Below are 17,691 nucleotides of genomic sequence, written 5' to 3' on the forward strand. Positions count from 1 at the left end.
GTATCTATTCCCAGAGAAAGAAATGGTGGTGTCTGAACACAGTTTGAAGTTTACTTTTTTACACTTCCTTTTTTTAAAAGTATTTTTTGGTTTATGTTTTCTTTCACAATGTGACAAATGGGGGAAACGTTTATTAAAAGGCTAATATAAAATATTTTTCATAACTACATATATTAAACTTATATTAAATTGTTTGCATTTTCAATGAGGGGGCAAAAGGAGGAAGGAATAGAAAAAAATTGGAACAAAATTTCAAAAGTGCATGTTAACAGTTGTTTTACAGTAGTTGAGCATTATAATATTAATTTTAATTATTAAAATTGATATCCTCTCCCTCTTCCCCTCTAGTGTAAAATATTTTTCTTGCCTCTTTTTTTAGTGGCATGTAATTTGCACTATTTCACTTCTCTCTTTCCTTATTTCCTAGTTCATTCCTCTCTCACTCCTTAATTTCATTGTTTTAAAAAAACTATATTAGATCTTTATATTCAATCCAATCATGTCCTCTTTCTATATATACTCCTTCTAATTGCCATAATAATAAGAACATTTTAATGAATTCCAAGTACAATCCCCCTATGTAGGAATGTAAACAGATAAATGATAAACATTAAGTCCCTTATGATGTCACTTTCCTTATCATCTCCTCATATTTCTCTATAGTACTGCATTTGAAAATCAAAATTTCCATTCAGTTCTGATCTTTTTATCATGCATGCTTGAAAATCCTCTATTTTTTGAATGACCAGCTTTTCTTCTAAATGATTATATTCACTTTTACTGGGTAGGTGATTCTTGATAACAATTCTAATTCCATTGCTCTCCAGATCATATTTCAAGCCCTCTGGTCCTTTAATATAGAACCTACTATATCGTGGATTATCCTAACTGTGACTCTATTATACTTGACTTTATTTTTTCAAGATGCTTGTAATATTTTCTCCTTGACCTGAGAGTTCCAGAATTTGGCTATATTATTTCTGGGAGCTTTTTTGTTTCATTTTGTTTTTGTTTTGTTTGTTTGTTTATTTTTATTTTTTGGATTTCTTTCAAGAGATGTTTGGTGGATTCTTTCAATTTCCATTTAACCCTCTGATTTTAGAATAAGAGAACACTTTTCCTTGATAATTTCTTGAAAAAATTATATCTAGGCTTTTTTTTTTAAATTATGATTTTCAATTAGATTAAGAATTTTTAAATTCTCTCTCCTGTATCTATTTTCCAGGTAAATTGTTTTTCCAATATTTCACATTTTTTTCCTATTTTTTTCCCTTTTTTTTCTTTTGCTCTTGCTTTATTGCATCCTGATTTCTCATAAAGTCATTAGCTTTCATTTGTGCAATTCTATTTTTAAGGAATTATTTTCCTCAGTTGGCTTCTGTATCTCCTTTCCCAATTGGCCAATTTTACTTTTTTAAAGCATTGTTCTCCTCATTAGCTTTTTGTATTTTCATTTGTACCTCTTTCAATTCTTCCCTTATTTTTTCCTTTACCTTTCATACTTGATTTGAAAACTCCCTTTGAAATCTTCCATGACCTGAACCCAATTCTTATTTTTCTTGGATGTTTTGAATATAGAAGATTTGATTTAGTTATCATCTTCTGAGTGTGTTTTGAGCCTCGTCACCATAATAACTTTCAATAATCAAAACCTTTTTTCTGCTCATTTCCCTAACCTACTACTTTGCTTTTACTCTTTGTTAACTCTATTTTCAGGGTGGAGGGTGCATTATAATAAGCTTCAGAGGTTTTCTACAATGGTTTTCAGAAATTCTTCTAGGAAAATTACCACAAACATTCTTTTCCACCATGGAGTTAAGTGTGTCCCCACTGTAACTGTAAGAGCAAATGTGCTGGCTGGGGTTGGGGCTTTACCAAACACTGACTGGAGATGCACTGGGACTGCCCACCAGACTCCCAACCTGTTGCTATCAACCCTCTCCATTGACCTGAGTCCTCCCCGGTGTCTCTGGGCTGAGAGGTCCAGAAGGCTCTAGAATTGCTGCTGATTCAGAGGTCCCACCTTACTATTGCAGGGGTCTTGTTTGGATCTGGAGCCAGGTCTAGGACTGCACTGGTATTGCATGCCAGATTCCCAATCTTGTTCCATAGATCTTTTCCACTGACTTTCCAACTCCCTTTTGATGTCTCTGATCTGAGAGGTCTGGAAGTCAACAATATTGTTGCTGATTCAGAGGTGTACCAGGTTGGGCCTATGGCTGGATCCAGGGAGGAATGCTAGACTTCCACCTTTTCTGTTGACATTCTAAGTTGCCTTCAGCTGGAAAATGTTCTACTCCATCTTTTTTTGGTGTTTTGATGCTCTAAAATTTGTTTAGAATGATAATTTAAAAGAACTTGGAGCACTTTGGGGTACAGATTGGGCAAGTTTCTGCCTTTACTCTGCCATCTTGACTCTTCCTCTGGAGTTTTTCTTATAAGGATATTGAGAATCTTGCTTTCTTTCTCTTGATATTGCATATTCATATATTTTGACTATCAATTGAGAAATGGATCTTGTTTTTGTAAGTTTGACTTAATTTGCCCATTTTTTGTAATTTTATAATAGAAACTTACTAATATCCCAATTTCCTGATTTTTCTAATTTTAGATGCAGTTGCTTTCTTTGTGCAAAAGTTTTTGTTCCTCTAAACAATTTTACATAATCAAGGTTATCCATTTTATCTTATATGAATCTTTCCTCTCTTGTTCCCTTACTTATAAATCTGATATCTCCAACATGCTCCACTGATTGTTTTATTATATCACCCTTTATTTCTAAATTATGTACACATTATTTTAATTTTTATCATATGATATGAGACATTTGTCTATGCCTTGTTTCTACCTTACTGCTTTCCAATTTTCTTAGCAATATTTGTAAAATCATGAGTTCTTGCCACAGTAACTGAATCTTTCATTTTATTAAATAGTGGATTATTGTATTTCTTTGCTTCTGTATATTATAACCCACTGTGTTCCACTGACAATATATAAATGGAAAGGAATCCCCTCTGCAATACTTTAGTGAATATGATACCTCTACTATAGTACCCATACTGATGTGTGAAGCTCATTATCTCATGTAAAAAGTTTAAATTGTTTGGAAGATTTTACTTCTATCAATATGAAAGTTGTTTCGCAAACCACATATAAACAATAGTTTGCACTCAATTTCTAGTTCTGCCCTCCAGAGCTAAGCACAGAAAATATAATCTCTCTGCAAGATTGACATATTTGAATATAGCTACTATGATCCTTCTGAAGAATTCTCTTCTTCAGAGTAAATGTCAAACATCCTTTTGGTAGATCATCCTATGGCACATTTTGTAGATCCCTCAATTACAAGTTTAACAAACTTGTGTTCCTAAAGATAATATTAATGTCTATTCTTAAGGCTACTTAAGGCATTTTACAAATTTCTTATATTTTTGTGGAGCTAAAGAGTGTTGTCTCAGATTTTATTTTATTTTATTTCATTTTTTGCTGAGGCAACTGCAGTTAAATGATTTGCCCAGGGTCATACAGCTAGGGAGTATTAAGTGTCTGAGGTCAGATTTGAACTCAGATCCTCCTGACTTTAGGGCTAGTGCTCTACCCACTATGCCACCTAGTTGCCCCTTTGTCTCCATTTATAATACAGTATGGTCATTTAAGGAATTGGCTATATATTCGTATTAAATTTAATATTATTAATAATTATTATTAATAATTATAATTAATTAATAATAAGTAATCCCAGTAGTCTATGGGATTCTTCTAATCCACCATCCTAGCAATATTTTTACAGGGAAATGAGATCAGTAGAAAACTATCTATTCTTTATGAAACTATGTTATCCCTATATGTTCATTACTTCTTTTTTTAAATGCTCACAAAACATCCTTTTCAATAATGCATTCTTGAATTCTGCCAAAAATCTCAAGTCAATTTCATTGTTTAAAGACATATCCTTTTTTTTTTAATTTGAAAATCAGAAAACTAGCCCTGTTTCAGAAATCTTATGGCACCATTCCTATTCTCCTTAGTTTGTCAAATATCATTCACCCCAGTTCAGTAATCACACCTGCAGATAGTTTCATTGTATTGCGATATAGTTATCCTTTTATCACCAGGTTTCACTAAATATCTAATAATTTAGATTCTTTGTGTGTAAACTCTTTTTACTTCCTTCTTTTTGAAGAGTATCAATTCCTAATTGATTATTTCTACATAAGATTTCCAAGACTGAAGGTAATTCTCATCATGATCTTCATCCTCCAGGATCAGCATTCCATAAAGATCTATGGGATTGAAAATCAATTTTGTTCCTTTTTTAAAAAAAATTACCATCTTTTTAAATAGCTTTGAAAAGTTATCTCCCTGCTTTCTTTTGCCTTTAGCATTTTGTCTCAGTTGCTTTTTAAGATTTAGAACATCTCTAATGTTTTAAAGAAATCTTATTAATTGTTTCTTTAACTATCAATCAGTCAGTCTTATTTCCTCTTTCTGTGTGTGACTATACAAATATATGGATTATATACATATGTCTATAAACATAACTATATATATGCATAAATATGTGTATATACACATATATACACACTTGCATATTTATTTATCTATGCCATTCTCTGATTGATAGGCAAAGGACATGAACAGTTTTCTTTTTTTTTTTTTTTTTTCTTTTTCCCCTTGAGGCAATTGGGGTTAAGTGACCTGCCTAGGGTCACATGGCTAGGAAGTGTTAAGTGTCTGAGACCAGATTTGAATTCAGGTCCTCCTGATTTAAAGGCTGGTGCTCTTTCCACTGTGCCATCTAGTTGCCCCCATGAACAATTTTCAAAGAAAAAAAATGACAAATGCTGGAGGGGCTTTTGGAAAATGGGTAGGTTAAGGCACTGTTAGTGAAACTGCAAACTATTTCAACCATTCTGGAAAGCATTTTGGAAATATGATCAAAAAATTTGAAACTGTTGGACAACATCCAGGAATACCATTTCAAGGAATATACTCTAAATATATCAAAGAAAGAAGAAAAGGTCCCAAATATACAACAATATATTATTTTTCTGTGGTGGCAAAGAATTGAAAATTGATTAGATACATTTCAACTTGGAAATAACTGAATGAGTATAATATGTATTGTTAAGTACCATTGTGCTATAAGAAATAATAAAGAGGGTGGTTTCAGAGAAATGTGAAAAGTTTTATATGAAACGATACAGAGTGACCTTAACAGAACTAAGAGAGTTATTTATGCAATAACATTACAAGGGCAAACAAATTTGGCAAATTCAGGAGCACTGATCAATAATAAGAATAGTTATAATTTCAAAGAATCTGTATTGAAGCATGATGCCCACTTTATGCTATAGAAGTGAGAAATCAGAGTACAAATGGAGACCAAGATGTTCTATTGTTGATAATTGTTATGATGGTAGTGGTTTAAAGTAGGAATTTATTTTACTTGACTATATATTTTGTAGCTATTTTTTATTGCTTTCTCAATGTGCAGTAGGGAGATAGAATGCTGAAGATGAATTTTCATATAAAATTACAAAATAATGTATAAACATCTCAAGTGAATCATTGAATTTCATATTCATTAATAAGGATGCATAGTATATTTAAACAGGTCATCATTTTCTTCTTCATTGTGTTTGCTTATACCTTGGGTATTTTGAAATTTATTCTTTTAAGAAGGAAGGGAAGAAGAAAAGAAGGAAGGAAAGAAAGAAAGAAGGAAGAAGGGATGGAGGGAAGGAGGGAGGAAGGAAGGTAAAAAGGAAGGAAGGAAAGAAGGGAGGGAGGAAGGAAGAAAGAAGGAAATAAAGAAAGAAGAAAAGAAAAAAGGAGAGATAGAAGGAAAGAAAGAAAGAGGGAAAGAAGGAATGAAAGAAAGAAGGACAGAAAGAAGGAAAGAAGTGGAGAGAGGAAGGAAAGAAGGAAGAAAGGAAGTAAAGGAAGAAAGGAGGGTAGGAAGGAAAGGATTTTTGAAACATGCTCATTAAATAGAAAGATTTCTGACTTTGTTGTCAGTAAATCTAGACTGACTTTACTAGGTAATAATTGTGTGACATTGGACAATTCACTAAAACTTCTGGGACTTTTTTTTTCATTTTTTTTTACTACATCATCACAATGATCATTTGCTTCTTTAGACCTGGGCCCTTTGATTACTGGTTCGTCGACTTATTGATTTAATTTTCCTTTTTTCAGCAAACCAAATGTTTTTAGATTTCTACATTATGTCCAGCATTTGAGGAAAAAAATCTGGAACAATGCTAAGCCTAATCTATGTTTTTAGAGAAATATCTTTTTACGTTATTTGTAATCTAGTGATTCTAATTTATTTTATTATTCCTTTATTACTGATTATATCATCATTGTTAATGGGGTGAAAATATTCAAATCATCTTAGAATTATAGCAATGTTATATGAGGATTATGTGATGTTATGAGTAATATTCAAATATGTGTGTGTTATGTGTGTAAGCACATGACATTATTTCACTGTTTGCTTAGATATCATTGAAAATATTTTGACAAAAGATTGCATTATTTCCATTTTACCATTATTCTTAAAGGCATAAAATAATAAAATGTTTGTTTCATTCCATGTCTACTTTTACCAAAAGTGAAAGGGTTTCTATGCATGGTGATTAGTAATGTTACATTCATGCAGCAACCAATTCCACACATTATTATTAAATATAATTTTATACCAAAATTTTATTTATTATTAATTATTTGGCTTCAGAGTCAGAAAAACATGAATTCAAATTGGACTTCTAAGATTTCTGCTTTGTATTACCCTAGTGAAAACTCCCAATATCCCAGACAATTACTTTCGGCAATGAATTTATAGTAGGTACTGATCTACATGGGAGAAGAGATTCTCTCATTGGGAGTTTCATATATGTATGAAAATAGAATTTATTCTAATGTATAAGAAATTGCATCAGATGATGCTGTATTGGATATAGGCCCTGGTCTCAAGGAGGTTGTAATCAAAGGGGTAGACGAATCTAATCATATAAACATGATGAAAGGAAGAGTAGAATAAATGATAAGGAGATATATTGGCCAAGGCCTATGATAAACATAAATAAGGCTACTTAAAGGAAGAAAGGACTGCTATTCATATCAAGTTTCATGTATGTGAAGACATTTTGGTTTAGAAGAATAGCTACCTGTGTTGACATGAATTTTTTTTTAAAATCCTTACAATATGACTCACAATAATTATTAGGTGCAACAAGTTCTGGTTTGATCAGACATAGGAATCTGTTCCCTTCTACCTCTGTGGAAACAAAGGAACATACCACTGGAAGAATCACAAAGGGGATCATCATTTTTTTTTTTTGCTTAATTTTCAAACATATATGACCTCTGGATAGATTAGCCATAGAGGGGAGAATGTAGACCATATTCATGCAAACATTTCCTTTCTTCTATGTTCCTCCAAGAAAAAGCCCCACTTCTAACTTCTTTGCCCTTTTCTCTATTTACCAACCTGCCACCAAAGTTATCTATTTTAAATATCTTAGACGATCTAACTTGCTTTTCCATTTATGAACTTATGTGTTTTAATATATAGGATCAAGTTCAAAGAGTTACTTCTTGAATTTTTATTTTTCTATAAATCAGTAAAATACATATGCAATTGTTTTCTTTTTTGTTGTTATTAAGTAGTTTTCAATCATATTTGAGTCTTTGAAATCACATATTATTTTTGTTGTCAAAGATACTAGTGTGCGCTGTCATTTCCTTTTCTAGCTCATTTTACTGATGAGGAAATTGAAGCAAACAGGGTCAAATGATATGCCCAGGATCACCCAGTTTATAAGTTTCTGAGCTGGATTTGAAATCAGGTCTTCCTGATTCCAGACCTGGAATTCAGTTTATTTTTTCACCAATCTGTCCCCAAATTGCTATAAATAAGCATGGGATTTGAACCCAAATATGCAGGGCATAATGGATTAGCAGTCAATTGTTTTAACTAGTTGGCTTTTATGACATAATAATAAATAAATAGCCTTGCCATCTTCTAATAGGATATTATGTTGTGGAAATTAAGTGCATCCTCAGCTAAGTAATTCACAAGACCTGTATGTCTGGGAAAAAAAGTTCAGAAACTGAAATAATTTCTTCAGTGATGGGGTAAATCCATATTTACAATATCAATGTTACATCTGAGAGTTCTACTTAGGATCATAAATTCAATGATCTAAAGAAGGAATAGCCTTTCCTTTTCTCTTTCTAATAAAATTTTGGGGAGATCTTTGATCTGGTTTTTAATAGACCAAAGAATAGTTCTAATTATAGTTATAGTTTAACTATAGAACTATAATTTTAGCTCTGTTACTATTTTATCTCGTTATGACAAAGAATTTAACATTCATAGGGACATAGAATAAAAGCTATTTTCCTCTTTTATCTGCTTCAGCATAGTCTTTTAATGGGACAAAGAAACAGAATATGTGGATTTCGAGGAAAGGGGAAGATAGGCTCTGATCAGGCTTCTCAGTAGGTTTAAGTTGAACATAACTGAGAGAGAGATACAGAAAGAGAGAAAAAAACAGAGGGAGACAGACAGAGAGAGAGAAAAGAGAGACAGGGACAAAGAGACATAGAGAAAGAGGCAAAGAGAGACAGAAAAAAAAAAGACAGAGAGAAGGAAAAAGACAGAGTTACAGAGACAGAGAGAAATGATATATAACCAAAAAGCGACCTTGACTACTGAAAAATTATTTTTTTCTTAATGAGGCCTCATTATTAGTCAAGAGATAACTCACTAAAGATGAATTGTTAGATAACAATGGTGGATCAATTTCCAGACTATTGGTGGTTCTAGCATTATAAATACAAATGGGAGAACTAGTGTTTGATCTCTTTGAAGGTGTCAGTGATGGATTGAGTTAAAGATTGCTTTTTGAGCCAATTCATTTATCTCTTTACAATAGTTTTACTAATTGTTACATGTCTGTATTTTATGTTTTTTTCAAATCTCATACAAGATAAGACTTATTAATAGTCATTAAGCAGTTTCCTTCACCTTGATACAATGGGAATTAATTTTAGTTTAATCTAAAAATCAAAAGCAATTACCAACAATATTGTATGAATAATCTTTTATGAAGAAGAAAATGGGCTAAATGTTTTTAATCATTTAATGGCCAAAAAAGGTATTGGAGGAATCCACTTTTGGTGAATACAGGGATCCTCATTTAAAACAAGGAATTATCCAAGAGGAATGGGATAATGTCTATTCCTAGAAACCCCGATTGTGGGGAGTATACCTTCTATGATGAAACTATGTCAGAATATGAGCAAGTCTCATATGATGACAATGTATGGATGGTTATGAATGGTCACAGTAATGCTATCATATACTCATTGGCACACTAGAGTATTAACATAATACCAAAATGATTAAGTAGATTTTTATCCATCCCCAGTGTTTTTCTAGTCCCAGTAAACTTTTAGCTTTTATAATTTGTTCTGTATACATGACAGCAATAACCTCTGAAATCTGTTACTTGATCCCTATTTGGCAAATGAGGAAGATTGGGCTGAAGTGTGAAATAACAAGCTCAATGTCACTTGGTAAGTCAGACTACAGTAGCTTATATATCCTGGTTTCCATTACTCTACCATGCCACAAGTACAATAAATAAATAAATAGCACAATCTGAAATTGGCAATCACAGAATTTCAAAAAATGGAATAAAATATAGAGGTGAAATCTAATCTAATAGTTCAAAAACTTTTTTCCCTAAGTATTCACTTTAGAAAAATAAGCCCCATCAAAATATATATTCACTGAGAAATATTGAAATGCTTACAATGTATGTAGATTTATTTTATATTTACTATTTTGCTAAGGGACATGTAGGTAGCACAGTGAATGGAGTAGGAGGCCTAGAATCAGTAAGACTAATTTTTTCTATTATAAATCTAGCCTCAGACATTTACTAGATATATGACCCTGGTTAAGACATTTAACCTTGTTTGCTTCAATGCTTCATCTATAAAATTGAACTAGAGAAGTGAATGAAAACCAATATAGTAACATTGCCAAGAAAACCTCACATAGGGTCATAAAAAGTCAGAGAAAACTCAACAACAACAAAAACAACAAAGTTTGTTCAAATTATTGTTTAAATATTTTTGTTTCTCTCTAAGGCTCTCTATGTAAATCATTTCATCTGCAAAAAAATCCAATTTGTCTATGCTTATTTATTCATTTTTTCTTATCTATTTCAGCTATCATTTATAACACTGTATATAGTATTAATGATGATTGATGGATATTCTTGTTTCAGACTTATTCTTACTGGACAGGCTTCTAGTTTATGCTCATTTTATAGATGTTTGCCTCTTAATTTTAAATAGATAATACTTAAAATACTAAGGAGGTGTCTGTTAGATTGTTTTTCTCCTGGAACTGTGTGTTATATTTTGTTGGATGTTCTTTTCTGATTCTAATAATATATGTGTGTGATTTTAATTGTTCTTATTTAATGAAAAGCAGAATCAAAAAATACATGCATTAATAATAGTATCATACAAATGAACAACTAAGAAAGACTTAAAACACTGATAACTACAATGATCAACCATTATTTGAGAGAATTGATTATGAAATAATGAGAAATACATATAAACATGCATACATACACACAAAGGAGATAATGAAGATGGACAAAATACATAGAATGTGACATGTTTTCTAGGTATGGCCAATGAGGGAATTTGTTTACTATTTCTCTGTTACTAGATTTTTGTTTAATTAATTAATTTTGCTGTATTTTGCATGAAGGCAATGGAAAGAAGAGAAAGTATTTTCTTGTTAACTGAAAATATAGTCAAATTAAAATGCCATAAAATTGTCCATTACTTTAAAAAAGGGGGAAAAAATAAGAAGCTCTTTGATATTGGGGATTTTATTTTTCATTTTGTCTTTATACTCCTAGAGCCTCCCAAATAGCATGATATAGAGTAAACTGTAATAAGTCATTCAGAAACATATTTAAATGCATTTGTATTTTATTAATTATAGAATTTACATATAGATTACAATTAACAATATAACAAATAACAGATAACAATAAATGTTCATCCTATGGAATGTATATTTGTTATTTTATTGTATGTATTTTGTGGTTTTAAATCCTTGAAATACTTAGGTAGCATGGTCTTCGAAAACCACTGATGCATAGACAGAGCTCATTTTAATGTACTTTATTTTATTATGCTTCACAGATATCTTTTCCCCCCTTTTAACAAATTGAAAGTTTGTGTCAACTCTCTTTTAAATAAATATCTATCAGTATCATTTTTCCATATGCACACATGGTATCTCTATATCACATTTTTGTAATTCTTATATTTTAAATATTTTCATTATTATTAGATTTGTTGTTTTGATCTTTGATCAGTGATACTTGATATTGTTTTTGTGATTGTTTTAGAACACCATGAACCATACCTATCTCAGAAAATTTAGTGATAAATGTGTGTTCTAACTGCTCCAATGATTTACTTCCCCTCTTTAGGCCTCTCTATTCCCTGAGATGCAACAATAATGAAATTACTGAAGTTAATAACCCTACAATGGCTTGTGTTTAAGTGAAAAAATGTCGATTAATGCAGAAACCTTCTTTGTTGTTTCATTTAAGCAATTTTATAGCATACTTAATAGACTATACCATTTTATAAAACAATATTTATATGCATTGGAAAAACAAAGAGCAGCTTTATTTGGTTTACTTTATTTCATTGTTCAATATTTATTTTTTATTAAAGTTTTTTTTTTATTTTTCAAAACATATGTGTGGACAATTCTTCAACATTAGCCCTTGTAAAATTTTGTGTTCTAATTTGTCCTCCCTTCCCGCATGCTCTCCACTGGATAGCAAGTAGTCTAATATATGTCAAACATAGTAGAAATATATGTTAAATCTAATGTATGCATAGATATTTATACAATTATTGTGCTGCACAAGAAAAATCAAATGAAATCAGGAAAAAAAAAGCAAAATAAAATGAAGGCAAATAACAAAAAAGTGAAAATACTATGTTGTGAACCACATTAAGTTCCCACAATCCTCTCTCTGGGTGTAGATGGCTCTCTTCATTACTGAATAAGTAGAACTGGTTTGAATCATCTCATTGTTGAAGAGAGCCACGTCTATCAGAATTCAGCATTGTATAGTCTTCTTGTTGCTGTGTATAATGATATCCTGGTTCTGCTTATTTCACTTAGCATCAGTTCATGTAAGTTTCTCCAGGCCTCTCTGAAATCATCCTAATGATCTTTCTTAAAGAACAATAATATTCCATAACATTTATATCATAATTTATTCATCCATTCTCCAACTGATGGGCATCCACTCATTTCCAGTTTCTAGTCACTATTAAAGAGACCTGCCACAAACATTTGTGCACATGTGGGTCCCTTTCCCTCTTTTAAGATCTCTTTGGGATATAAACCCAGTAGAAACACTGCTGGATCAAAGGGTATGCACAGTTTGATAACTTTTTGAGCATAGTTCCAAATTACTCTCCAGAATGGTTGGATCCATTCACAGTTCCACCAACAATGTATTAGTGTCCCTGTTTCCCCACATCTCCTGCAACATCCATCATTATCTTTTTCTATCATAGCCAATCTGAGAGGTATATAGTGGTTTCTCAGAGTTGTCTTAATTTGCATTTCTCGGATCAATAATGATTTAAAGCACATTTTCATGTGACTAGAAATAGTTTCAATTTCTTCATCTGAAAATTGTCTATTCATATCCTTTGAAGTGATCAATATTTCTAAGGTATATCTACACATCTAAAATATTGAGATATCTAAAAAAATGGAATGTTCAGTGTTACAAAGAGAAAAGGCATTTGAGTATAGACTAGAATTTTCCATCTTAATACCTGTCCTAATTTTTTTCATGGGATTAATTATAGGTGAAGGGAAGAAGAAAGAATAAGCATTTAGAATCAGGCACTGTGTTAAGCACTTTTACAAGACATGTGATATTTTATTTCAGAATATAACATGGCATCATAATATTAAAGAATTCTAAGAACTAAAAGAACTTTGGAAGTCACTGAATCAATTAATGACTTTCAAAATACATACAAATTATGGGGAGGAAGGGATGCTAGGAGGGTTAATAAGGACAGAGAAGATGCAAGAAAGAAGAAAAGAAGAGATTCTTTTATCATTCTACTGTGAAATTCATGCACAAGGAAAAGAAGCAGATGGAATTTCCTAGAAAACAAAAGCAAGGCAATCTATTTAAATGTCAGTGGGAGAGGCCATTATTGCTAGAGAATTCAGTAACATTTCCTAGATTCAAATGTCATATCTTCCTACTGTATCAACATCATATCCCAGGACATCCTGAGCCCTTCTTCTACAAAGATATAATATATGTTTATTACTACAAATCTCATGGTAATGGAACCATCGTTTTTTGGTTCTAGGACAAGAAAAGTTCTTAGATCTGATCTTATGCATCCCCAATTTTCTAGAGGGTAAAAACAAGATCCAATGTGATTCAATGATTTGCCCAATGCTCTAAATTATGAAACTAAAAGTTTCAGGAATTTACACAAAGCAGAAATTCATAACTCCATTCTTTGATTTTCAGTATGGTATTCATGTCACAAACTATCTTCCTCCTAGAAGATTTATGAAATGGCAGATCTAGAAAATGCACATTCCCTCTATCCATGCAATATTTGAATTATATGAATAATATTAATTTTTAAAAATAATCTGGTTCTTTGATTTGATTACTGTCAGGAATTCTGTATATAGAAACTATCTTGCCCAAAGCAATTTAGTCATTGCTCTACAATTTATAATCTTATGGAGTTACTACAACTACTACTACCACCACCACCAAAACAGCCACAATTAGTAAAGATGTCTTTTAATATTTTGTCATTATATGGACTTTTCTGTGCTAACTGAAAGTAGTATGCTACTTCTCTCCCAGAAGCAGATGGTGCCTCAAATACAGTTATCCTATATAATGATGAATTAATCAAAAGATTATTTAATCTGTGCTCCTGTATTTAATCTAAACCAGCTCTTCAGCCTTCTAAGAAAATATCTACCTCCATTAACTTCTTCTCTGTCTCTGTTTTTGTCTCTATTTGTATGTCTGTGCTTCCATCTTTGTCTCCTCTTTCTTAAAATCAGATTACAAAGAACACATTCCATAATCTTCCTTGTTAACAAGTTATATGAAGAGTGTTCATAAATTCAAAAGTACAGGCTCTAAGACTTGGGAAGGCTTTTTAAAGCAGTCTAAAGGGTCCAGTTAAAGAGTAGACAAGTGACGAGAATGGTAGAAATGTAAAAATATTTTCTAAAAGTAAAAGCTCTTACATTCTAATATTATCCAACCCCCAACCCCAATTCCCATCACACCTACACCCACAACTATTCTAATTAATTTTATGTTGTCCTATTAAAGACTTTTAAATAAACAACATAAATTTAAAAAAAATGAAATTACATATCATCTGAGGTAAACTACCTTGTTCACTGTCTCCTTTCTAACTTAAAAATGATGATACTTTGAAAGAAAACAAAAGAAAGGAAACATCAGAGTATACAGACAAAATGGGCACGTTAATTTACCTCTTTCTTCCACTTAGTACATTGGGAAGAGCTTTTAAAATAGTTTGAAGGATGATTTTTTTTCTTAAACACAAGATTTGCCATGGGAGTTTTAAAAATCTATTTTCCCAAATGACTTGAAAAATGATGTAGATAATCCTGAGAAATGCTTTTCAGAGATAGTGGACATAGCCTGATGACTTGTCAAGATCTGAATGGTAAAATCCCTTTAAGTTTCTCCTCCACAATTTACTAAGGTTTCAGTTTAAAATGCTATATTCAGTGAAATGTGTTGTAATAAATCAAAAAGTGAGATTTCTGAAGATTGCCTTTAAGCAATGCAATCATTATTTTTCCCCCAATGAATCCTTATATTAATGAATGAATGAATGCAGGTTCATTGAAGTTAATGTAAGAGGATTGGATGAAAGTATGTAATTTCTAGTTTATGACAGAAGGAAATTTTACTAGGAGACAGGTCCCTTGACATAGGAGATATTGGATCACTGCCAGAAAGATAGAAACATTATTTTTATTTTTGTTTTCTTTATTTTGGGGGAAAGATATAGAAAGAAACCAAAACAAAAAATGGGAGCGACATATTTTTTAATTTTTTAATTTTTCTCTTTAATTATTTAGTAACTCCTTTTATTTCTTTCTATTTATTTTTAATGTTTAATGCATTGTAATATATTAAATGTATTTATGTAGTAAATATGTTAACATGTATTAAATATTTTAACACATTGCTTTATGAATCATATTGGGAGAAAAAAAAAATCTGAGCAAAAGGGAAAAATCATGGCAGAGAAAAAAGAAGTGAACATAGTATGTGTTGATTTACATTCAGTCTCCATGGTTCTTTTTCTGCATGCAGATAGTATTTTATGTTCAAAGTGTATTGGGATCCCTTTGGATGTTTGAACCACTGAGAAGAACCAAGTCTTTTTCTAGTTGATCATCACACACTGTTGCTGTTATTGTGTACAATGTATTCCTGAATCAGCTTGTTTTGTTCAGCATCAGATCTTGTAAATCTTTTCAGGTCTTTCTAAAATCAGCTTGTTCATCATTTTTATAGAAAAATAAAATTCCATAACCATCATATTCCAAAACTTGTTCAGCCATTCTCAATTAATGAGCATTTACTAACTTTCCAATTCTCTGGTATCACAAAAATAACTGCTACCAGGGTTCTTGCATATGTTTTTCTTTTCCCGTTCTTTCTGATTTCCTTGGATTATAGAATGGAAGCTACCTAATAATAGATGACAAGTAGAGCCTGAACAGTTTGGAACTGGCAAAAGTTGAGGCCCAAAATGTAGCAGCCACATGGAAAAATTCTATATAAGGCTTTGATAAAAGACAAAGAGAGATTAAATTAGCTGTTGAGAATGTTATAGTCATAGCCATGATGCAATAATGACGAAGAGTCATTGTAAGAAATGAAATTAAAAAAAAAAAAAACTGACAGATTTATTCACGCAAGCTCTGATATTACTACTTCTAGGTTGAGGAGTCTAGGCCAGTCACTTCAGATCTCTGGATCTCAATTTTCCCATTTGTAAAATGAGGAGAATAGATTAGACCTCTTAAATTATTCTGACTCTAAATAATGATTTTATGATTTCAATTCTAGGACTGGAAATGCCTGGTTACCTACTCCAATTTTGTGTGTGTGTGTGTGTGTGGCTAGTTTTCACTAGCATTAGTTGTTCTAAATATATATATATATATATATATATATATATATATATATATATATATATATATATATATAAATGGATCTGTGATCTCATTAGTTGAGCATTTCTTCCAAAGATTATTCCAATGATTAATAAATAATCAACAATAACAACCATTTATTAAATGACAACTATTTCAAACACGGTAGACACAAATATCAAAGTAAAATATCCCATCTTGGGATCTTGGGGAAAAATACCCCCTCTTCGGGTAGTTAAGAAATACAGCATGAGTCCAGAATATAAATACACAACTAAATTATAGGGTCAAGTTACTTGGAACTATGAATGTCAATGTGCTTAATCATGTCTGCCATGGGCTATTCTTAATATTGTTCCACATTACTTTGCCACAGAAGATCCATCTCTCTGCGGGACCTCAAACAACTTATCTTAGAAGTGAGAAGATAACAATGAAGCACACAGACTATCTCTATCAGTTATCCTTGGCTTGTTAACCCCAATTCATCTTATTTCTTTTTTTTTCATATAAGTATTTCATTGATAGGAAATTTTAGCCGCCTTCTTTATATTTCATGGTTTGAGATATGTAACAGTTTATACACCCAACTCTTCCATTTCTACTACTTACTAGTACTAGTACTAGTACTACTACTTACTACTATTTACTTGCTCATAATTGATTTTTTGGAGACCTGGTAATCTATATATTATATGTATATAGTAATATAATGCCCATGAAAATTGATACGAAAAGTTAAAATTTTGTTTCTGAAAAAAAAAAGTTGAAATCTTTTTTTTATCCTGCAATTTTTTTCAGGTTTAACAATGTTACCTCTCCATATTTTACTTATGACAATGTTTCAACCATGATTTTTAAGCAGAACCAGTTAATGTGTGTGTATGTGTGTGTGTGTGTGTGTGTGTGTGTGTGTGTATGTACGTATATATTTTTATGTCTATGTATTTATGAGAAATTGAAGGATGTTCTTTGAATATTGCATGGAATTTGTGTGACCAACTTATTATTTGATTATTCAAATGAGTTAACAATGATAGGCAGTCACTAAATTATTTCAATATGTGTTTGTTATATTTTGATGCAGTCAGCACAATGCATTCTCAAGGAAGAGACTAAGGCACACCTCACTATATTAAAAAAAAAAAATTCTCTCACATGTTGAGATTTATCTGTTCAATGGCAATGACAACTATTTTTAGTGAATGTATATATCTAAAATGGAGGTTCTTATGTGAATTCGTGGATAAACTCATGGACATTTTGAATTAAATAAGTAAATATACACATTTTCACTAATATCTAACAGAAATTAACATTTGCTTGAATTATTTTTTAAAAAT

This window comes from Sarcophilus harrisii, chromosome 2, assembly GCF_902635505.1.
Source record: "Sarcophilus harrisii chromosome 2, mSarHar1.11, whole genome shotgun sequence".
NCBI lineage: Eukaryota > Metazoa > Chordata > Mammalia > Dasyuromorphia > Dasyuridae > Sarcophilus > Sarcophilus harrisii.